The 9,646-nt window shown below is 41.6% G+C and overlaps 1 protein-coding gene across 5 annotated transcripts in view; it reads left to right on the forward strand.

The window, feature by feature from the left end:
- The window catches only part of Luzp1 (leucine zipper protein 1), an 84,114-nt gene that overhangs the window by 46,002 nt on the left and 28,466 nt on the right, over positions 1-9,646 (forward strand). The window lies entirely within an intron of this gene.

Raw genomic sequence — 9,646 nt, forward strand, 5'->3', positions numbered from 1 at the left:
AAGTGGGGGGCGCTATGGGGGACTTTTGGGATAGCATTGGAAATGTAATTGAGGAAAATATGTAATAAAAAATATTAAAAATTAAAAAAAAAAAGAAAACTTAACATTATGTATGTATTTGCCTTTTTACTATACAATTGATGCTAGAGAGGACAAATGATCCTTCAGTACTTGTGTTTTATTTACCCCTGTATAAGAGCTGTTATTAGTGTAACTTTTTTCAAACTTTATTTTTAATGATGGTTCTTAAACACTTTAAACTCTCTTGTAGCCTACCACCCACCGGAGGTAGTGAAAAGGAAAGGATGGGGGTGTGGTGTGCAAAGTGGACCTGTTTAGAAAAGTTCTTTAGAGCAACTCCCATCTGTGTTGTCTGGAAATTGGCAGTTCAGTTCACAGGTTAGCAGGCAGCAGCAGCAGCTCAATCCACTCACAAACACTCCACAGATACACCACCAGTCCAGTTCAGTAGAGTCAGGATAGCAACAGTGGTGACACAACCTAGCAGAGACTAGCAGAGACAGCCAGGCCTCAGCCTTGACTTGTGTTAGCAGGAGGGACCAATAGGAACACCACGAGAAGTTCTCAGCTGTGTCTCTCTCAGGGAAGCAAAGATCAGCGGAGACAAGAGACCCACAAGCATAGCTAACTGTACGAGCAAGCCAAGCTCTGTCTCCATCACTCCATAGAGTCCTATTTATACCCTCCAGATATCATGTGTCTTCCACATGATGCACATGCATATGCATCCAATCAGCCTGAGTTCACTGAAGTGGCAGGAAGCTGTAGTACACCACTAGAAGTTTTTTGGTATGTTTCTGTTGAGGGGTTGGGAGGTACTTATGGCTACTTGCACACACATGGTATATGTTCACACAGAAATGGTACTTGTACACAGAAAGACATAAGTACAGGAAGGAACTTGGGAGGGAGAAGAGCCTGTTTCTCTGACTTGGGCATCCTCCCTGTCCTTTTGGATGTTGCTTGGTTATACTTCCGGTCTTGCCCAACCACCACTCTTAGTATGTCTTTAAAATTTTTTCTGTTGGAACCACACCTGTGCTTTTCAAACTTTCTTTTTCCAAAGACTTCCTGATACACCTAGACAAAGGGATTGACAATTAAAATACGTAAGATTTAATTACAATGTCAGTGTAAAGGAAACTGTTCCAGGTGGTACATGGCTAGGCAGTCTACTGTTAAATAGACCTTAACAGTAGTTTCATGACGTTTAGATATGACTTCTATATACAGTGGAAAAACTACATGTGGTAAAGCTTAGTTATCAACATTGCTATGTAACTGAATTAAAGCTGGGACCCAGCTCCTCTGACTTTTGACTGTCTGCTCTTTCCACTGTAGTACGTTGCCCTGGCAGGAAACAGGGAGGAAAAAGTGTGAAATAGAGACTAAAGGCTGTTCTCTAGACACTGTAAAACGAAAGACAGTTGGTGCTTTTATAGTACCAAGGTTGTATATAGAAGCTGTTTTTTAATCTTGCATTGTAATAGAGAGATGAGATGTTTGTTGTAAGCAAAAGACTTGCACATTGATTTTTAGGCACTTAGAAATTAATAAAAAAAAGTCACATTCTAAGTTTAGTGTGATTAAAAACAATTTGAAACCTTTGAGTGACTAATACCTGTTAAGACTTGGATGGAGTTCATCCTGTGATTGATAGGATAGAACTTGGTTACCTCCTTGGTTTAGACAAAACCAAACAGAAGCCCCTCTTCAACTCTCCCTATTCTTAGCCACCTTTACTTTTACACATATAAATACTTCTACATAGCTGTTGTCTTAGGGTTTTACTGCTGTGAACAGACACTATGGCCAAGGCAACTCTTATAAGGACAACATTTAATTGGGGCTGGCTTACAGGTTTAGAGGTTCAGTCCATTATCATCAAGGTGAGAGCATGGCAGTGTCCAGGCAGACATGGTATGGTGCTGGGGGAGCTTAGAGTTTCACATCTTGTTCCAAAGGCAGCTAGGAGAAGACTGGCTTCCAGGCAGCTAGGACTAGGGTCTTAAAGTCCACTCCCACAGTGACACATCTACTCCAACAAGGACACTTCCTAATAGTGCCACTCCATGGGCCCAGCATATATAAACCACCACAGCTGTCTATATTTACTGACTCTTCCACTTCTGGCTTCTGTCCCTTACATTTCACAGTAACATCCTTATTGAGGTCACCAGTATCTTCTACCAAATTTAATTTTACAAAAATGTTGTCTGTAGTTTTCTTGGCTAGTGAACTGTTACCACTCATTCCTTCTAGGACTCTTCTTTTGACTCCAGTGGTGTAATACTCACTGCCCTAATCTTCCTCCTACGTCTCTGGTGTTTTTACAGGCTCATCCTCCTTTCTGTGGCTATTAAATGCTTATGCTTCCATGCCCTCCTCTCTCACATAGTAGACATTCTCCCTGAGTAATCTCCATCCACCCCCATTGGCTTTATGGATATGAGTCATACCTTTGTGTCTCCAACCCACACCACTCCTCTGGGGATATAGACCCATCTGTTATCTACCAAGTACTGCTCTAGGCACTGGGGATATAGTGATGAACTAGACAGAAAAGTTATGGTTATTTATACAGAGGAGGGATGAATAGTAAAATAGCAGGCAGGGATGTGCTAAGATGAGCACAAAGTATGATGATATAGTAGAGGGTGAGAGTTATTTTATGTTGGCTGATCCTAACTTTACTGAGGTAGTAAAATTTATGTTGAATTTTGAATGACTAAAAGGAGCTAGCTATACAAAGGGAAGAGGGAACAGGTAGTGCAAAGGCTCTAGGTAGAAATGAAGACAGCATATACATGAAACGGAAAGTGAAGAGAGGAGGGTAAGCCCTGACATCAGAAAGTTAGAGTAGGACTGAAGCTTGTACAGCCCCCATAGGCTGGGGCTGAAGGCTGTGGATAAGTGAAATAGAAGGCCACTGGAGCTTTTTGTTTGCTTGATAGTTTCGAGTTTTGATCCAAAATTAAAATTTTGGAAATGTAATGTTTCGAGAGTGGTTTATATGGGGACAGCTGGAATCAGAGAAGCTTAATGGGATTTTTACAGCAGCAAGTGAGAGTAAGTACAGCAAGGAATGTGGAGAACAGGGACAGAACCAAGTACCCTGGGAAGTAGGATTGACAGGACCTGCTGATTGACATTTTTTAAGGCAAAGAAAAGTCCAGAGTGAGTCTAGGTGCTTGATCTGCACAGCTTGATGAGTGGTTGTGCTATGACTGAGGTAGGCGGGCACTGAGGGGATGTGTTTGTAGTGAGAAGAGTGGAAGGCAGGATTCATGAAGAATATGAGTTTGTGGAGGCTAGCTGCAAATTAGACATTTAGGTAGAGATCAAAGGAGAGTTTCTTGTTTTGTTTTGTTTTTTTCTAAATAGGAAATTGTAGAATCTTATTTCCCAAATATGCTCTCTGGATCAATGTGACAACCCTTTAGAAACCTAGAATCTCATTGGTTTTATTTTTATTTTATTTTTTTTAGATTATCTCATTTTATTTATATGACTGTTGAGCCTGCATATATATCTGTGCACCATGTACTCTTATAAGTTTAAAGAAGGATTTGGATCTCCTGGTACTGGAATTATGGACAGTTGGGGGCCTTCCTGTGGATTGCTGGGACCCAAATTCAAGTCCTCTGCAAGAGCAAATGTTCTTAACTGCTAAGCAATATTTCCTGTCCCTAGAATCTCATTTTATTGAGTCCCTCTAGTCATCTTGTATCACATTATTTTTCTGTTCTAAGAGCATGACTTTTCAAATTATCTGTGAGTTGAAACCAGTTTTTATTTATTTGTTTGTTTGTTTGTTTGTTTATTTATTTGTTTCCTAATCTGCCAGAGACCATTGCATGGCTGCATACTGTGCATGTGCCCACTCCACATGCTCTTTAGTACCTTTGCTGGCTAGACTCTGTTTGAGATGGATCCACTAATCATGGATTTGGATGTTGCAGCAATTGACAAGTTGTTACACAAGTGTCTTAGTGTTAACTTTCACTTCTTTGGCTCTATTGGAAGGGCCAGTGTTGAATTGTGCAGTTTACTCCAAGTAGGCACCTTCTAGTGAATGTTGTATGCTGATGGCTGCAAAGAGAAAAAGTAATGCTATGAGAAGAGAGTGAGAGTAATGTGTATACAAAGAACAGCAGGGGCAGTATCTGCTGTAACTAAGGAAAGCAAAATGCTGGAAATGTTGGAAAATAAAGGTCTAGATATTGCTTCTTGGTGACATGTTATCAGCTCATGGCTTTAGAGGTTAATTGAAAAGGGAAGTAAAGGCATGAAAGGGAATTTAGGGAAAAGCATGGCACAGTTGCTAGCAGTGTAGAGATGTGTGTTTGAAGTCTGTGGTGATGTATTTAAAAAGACACTGGTCCATGGTTCCAGTGGTTTTTTTCTTTGACATCTAGCTGCTTTTGTGTAGACAGGCTTTTTGCTTAGACAGGCTTGATGTTTGTAATGTGCAGAAAAAGGAGGGGCAGCCAGTATATTTAAAATCCTTACTAGGTAGGAGTTACAAGGGAAGCAGCATGAAGATGGGTATGTAAACTTTTATAAGAGTGATAACAGTGTCTGTCACATAGACTTGTTTAAATTGATTGATACAAAGTAATAAGAAAAAATGGTTCCCAGTGCCTGAAGAGATGGCTTAGTAGTCAGCTATTCCAGACCACCAGGGTTCAATTTCCAGCACCCACATGGAAGCTCATAAACCATCTATAACTCCAGTCCCAAGAGACGTAGCATCCTCTCTGGCCTCTGGTACCAGTTATGCATGTGGGCCACTGATACATGCAGGCAAAACTTTTGTAAGTGTTAAGAAAAAATGGTTAGGTGTAGTATATGATAAATCTCAGCATACACCTCTTACTAGCTTTTACATAATTTCTCCAGGACTTCAAAAATCAGTTTCCAACTGATCTCTCTTAGGAACATTCTTCCTCCCATACTGAAGTCAAAGTGATCTTTTCAGAGCACAAATGTCTTATCTTTACTACTTAAGGGACTTCCTATAATTCTTTAGATAAAGATTTAAACCAATGTCTGGCAGTGGCAGGGGAATCTTTGAGTTCGAGGACAGCCAGGACTACACAGAGAAACACTTGTCTTGTAAAAACCAGGAAAAAACAAAAACCAACCAAACCAACCAAACAAAACCTAATAATTTATTCTCCAAGGTGTGCATGTGTACATGGTGTGGCTTCCTACATACCTCTGCAGTATCCTCTTTGTTTGTTTGTTTGTTTGTTTGTTTTTAAAGGGGGGCGAGTGGAGGGGAGAGGAGAGGAGAGGGGAGGGGAGGGGAGAGGGTGTGTAGGGTCTCACTCTTGTAGCCCAGGCTGGTCTAGAACTCATTATGTGGCCCAGGCTAGCTTTGAACTCATAACATTTCTCCTGCCTTAGCCTTATAAAAGTGCTGGGGTTATAGCTTTGAGCCACCATGGTAGGCTGCTTTCTCTTGATTTTTTACTGTTCCCCTTTCACTTACCAGAGGGCACCCATTAGGCACTTTGAGGAAATTTCTATCCAGTCACAGTACATATCATTTATGTATTTTATGGTTATTTATTTTCTATTTCAGTCTGCTCTCACTACTGTGAAGACAAGGACTGTTTCTATTCACTTTTCATTCTCAATGCTGACCTAAGAGATCCATATACTATAGGAAGTTAGTTGCTATTTGAATGGATAAGCAAATGAATTCAGTAACTGCTCGTCAGTTACTTATGCTTATGATGATTGCACTGTGGAGCAGGACTGGCTTTCCTGTGGCCAATTTGAGATAATGCCCCAGAAGAGAAGCAGAATTTGGAGCGGAATAACCTGGGTGAGAGTCCACTTTACCCTTTATCAGCTGTGAGCCTGGGCTGTCCTGGAACTCACTCTGTAGACCAGGCTGGCCTTGAACTCAGAAATCCACCTGCCTCTGCCTCCCAAGTGCTGGGATTAAAGGCACCACCGCCCAGCCTTTGCTCTATATCTTGTTTTTGAGATAGTGTCTTTTATTGAACCTGGGACTCTCGGAGACTGGCTGACCAGCAACCATCCAGAATGGGGTAACAGATGTGCATTACCATATCAGGTTTCTGCACATGGGTGTTGAAGATCTCTAAGATACCTAAAATAACTGTGACCTCAGATCCTATTGTCTGTGTAACAACCATTTTACTCACTGAGTCATCTCCCCAGTACTCAATTCTGTTAAGTCTGTCTAGTGAATTAAAACAGAACAAAATACAATTATATTTCTGTTCTAAACTCCTTACTTTTAAAAAAACTTCCAATTTCTCATCCAAGATTTACCATTTTTCCTTTCGTTTTGAGCATTTCTTTGAGGTGTAATACTTCTATCTTTGGTCAATTTGAGTCCTGTAAAAGTTACTAATGAAAGACTCCGAAAGGAGCCCCTTGCTCAGGCCTCGGGATAATAGCGGACCCCCAAGAACTCACGAGAGACCAAGCTTGATGCAAACCACATGAGGCTTTATTTGGGGAAAGCCAGAGCTCTGGGGACGACTCATATCCCACGCAGAGGAGGTAGAGGGGTCGACCTGGAGGGGAAAGGGGTCCCAGTTTTTATAGGCCCTCAGGGGGGAAAGGAGGAGGGGGGAGTAGAGGATTTCCAGATCTAAACAATGTCTGTTCTCAAGAAATGGGTATGGGAGGGGTACAAGGAAAGAGTCTGGTGCAGGTGCAGCAACTCCGGATTGGCCCCAACTGTGGTTGCTGGGGTGATTTTCCGACTCTATCCCAGCAACCAATATCACAAACACCTGACAGTGAGGTGCAGCAGTGAGCACACATCTGGGTTCAAGGAACGGTCAGAACATTGGCGGACACACAGGTTCAAGGAGCGCCCAGAGCATTGTGCACCTCTATTTTTCTAAATCAGTGAAGCTAGTTCTGCTAACAATGAAATCTATTTTGCCAATTTCAGGGCTTCTGTGACCTTTTACATTCTGTCAGGATCTTTCACTTGTAATTGTCATCTTGGAGGCTTACAGCTAAATAAACTCACCCTTTGCAGATCTTTCTGATCTTTGGTTGGCTGGTTCAACTCAGCTGTTCTGACTCAAACTCCTCTCCAAGCTCACTGATTCAAACTGACTTCTCTTGGTTTCTGACTGAATTGCTCTGTGTGGTCTCAAACTAACTTTGGCAATGTGTTCTAATTTTCTGCTTCCATCTCATTCTCTGGCTCATTCTGTCTTCGGCTATGTCTAGCTTATTCTGTCTACAACCTGTCTCTGTAAAACTGTCCTGGTAAAAACTGCCTCTGAATTCCACAAACTGAACTGCCACCAGCTGAACTACCATGAACTCAACTTCACTGCACTGCCTCTCAACTGACTGACTCATTCTGTAAAGTCTTTCTCTGGTTCATCACTTTGCCTACCCCTCAATAGGACATTTTCAAGCATGGCTGCTTCCTTCTATGAACTAACCTTACCTACATTGTTTGGGATTAAAGGTGTACTAAGGGCATGTCTGTATTTCAACCAGAGGGGTTAAAGGTGTATCATTTCATCTAGATCATACAGACCTGAAAGACTTTGGATGCCATCCCTTTCCAGAGCAGCCATGTTGCTAGATTAAAATTCCTCTACAGAGTCTTAAAGTGTTGCCTTCTGCTTATGGGTTTTTAGTTACTAGGCTTCATTTTTCTAATTCTTTACATAATTTAGGGTTATATTTATACATTTGGATGCAGGAGTTCTTTCGGATTTTTTGGAGGGCGGTGTGGTTTTGAGACAGGGTTTCTCTGTATAGCCCTGGCTGTCCTGGAACTCACTTTGTAGATCAGGCTGGCATTGAACTCACAGAGATCCTCTTGTTTCTCATCCTGAGTGCTGGGGCAAAAGGTGTGTGCCACCACATCCGGCTTCACATTACAAGCTTTGCCACCCTAGTGGTGGCCAGTATTCTTTCCTACTCTTTTGTCTTTAATGAGGTCTTTGGATTCTGCCTTCTACGTTGCATAGTTCATGGCTGTTGGCCAGTTTAAAACCAAGTTTGCACCCACAGCTGGGTCTTGATTTTCCTATTTCCCATTATCTTTGGCTGGTCCAGTCTCTTTGGTTCTTCCAGAATCCTAATATTTGCTTTTTCATTAGGACTACAGCTAGATGCTTTCAGCCAGAACCTACCCCAGTCCCTTTTTGAGTTTTCCTAAATCTGCCAGTTTCTGTTCATTTTATATGGTTGTTTTTGTTTTTATCATGTTTATAGCTGTAATCTTTGAGAGGGTCATGTGGAAGCAGAATTCTCTAAAAGTATTTTATTCATTACAGAAGAATTGTGGAAACAGAAAGAGATAACAATGTTCATGTTAATGTGCTTTGTAACCTTGGACAAGTCTTTCCTCTCTGGAACTTCCTTGCTCCTCAGGACAATGAGGCAGTTGGTGAACTGTCCATACTGTGTAAGGACTCATCCTTTCACCTCTGCTTTGAAGATAGCCTTGCACTTACTATATATCCCACTGGTATATAACATTGTCAGGGCCAAGCAAAAGCTTTTTGAAGGAGCTGTAGCCTGGAGTTGGTATTCCCACTGTCAGTCATTTTGGGCTGGTGAGGAACTCAGTATGTAAAGACCTGTTCCATAAAGCCTGACAACCTGAGTCCAACTCCTGGGATACATACACATGGTAGAAAGAAAGAGTATAGAGCCTTTTAATTTTATTTTTCTTTTTAAAATATTTATTAATTTATTTTATGCATACGAGCACACTGTAGCTGTCTTCAGACACAGCAGAAGAGGGCATTGGAATCCATTACAGATGGGTGTGAGCCACCATGTGGTTGCTGGGGATTGAACTCAGGACCTCTGGAAGAGCAATCAATCCTCTTAACCCCTGAGCCATCTTTTCAGCCCTGGGTATGATTCCTTTTAAAAAGAAATTCTTTAGGCTGGAGAGATGGGTGAAGGGTGAAGAACAGAGGAAGACTTTCCTTCAGTCCCCAGTGCCTATGCAGTGACTCACAACTATCTGTAGCTCCAGTCCCAGGGCTCTCATGTCCTCTTTTGGTCTTTGTAGAACCAAATTATGCTGAGGATCGTGTCCTGGGCTTAATGCATGCTACCAATTGAGCTACACCCCCTAGTCCATGCTTCAGGTTACTGGCTTATCGCTTCAGATACTTCTTTTCCTGTCCAGTCTTTTAAGCCATTAAAGAAACAAACAACAAAACTATTATCTCCTTCTCTAATTCTGTCCTAGCTCTCTAAGAGAATAGAGACAGTTGGTTCTGTGGCATGCATACATTTTAGGGTTGTAGAGTTCAGACTAAAGGGACCAGCAGTCTTGGAAGGAAGCTAGAAGGTGGTCTGTAGGGATGGTAAGTTATGGTTCAAGGAAGGACATGTTTGAATGTGAGATTGTGTCCAAAAGCTTTAGGTTAGCACTCACCCATATGCCATTTTCATTCTTTGAGAGTATAGACAGGAAGATTTGACCCAAGTCCTCTACCCCCATAACTTTTCTCTAATGTTAGCAGTAAGGTTCAGATTGATTAACTCTATCACCTTTCTTTTAGGGAGTGATTTCTTTTAAATAAAACTAGAAGCTGGGCATGGTGGTGCATGCCTTTAATCCCAGCACTCGGGAGGCAGA

Source organism: Mus caroli, chromosome 4 (assembly GCF_900094665.2).
Source record: "Mus caroli chromosome 4, CAROLI_EIJ_v1.1, whole genome shotgun sequence".
NCBI lineage: Eukaryota > Metazoa > Chordata > Mammalia > Rodentia > Muridae > Mus > Mus caroli.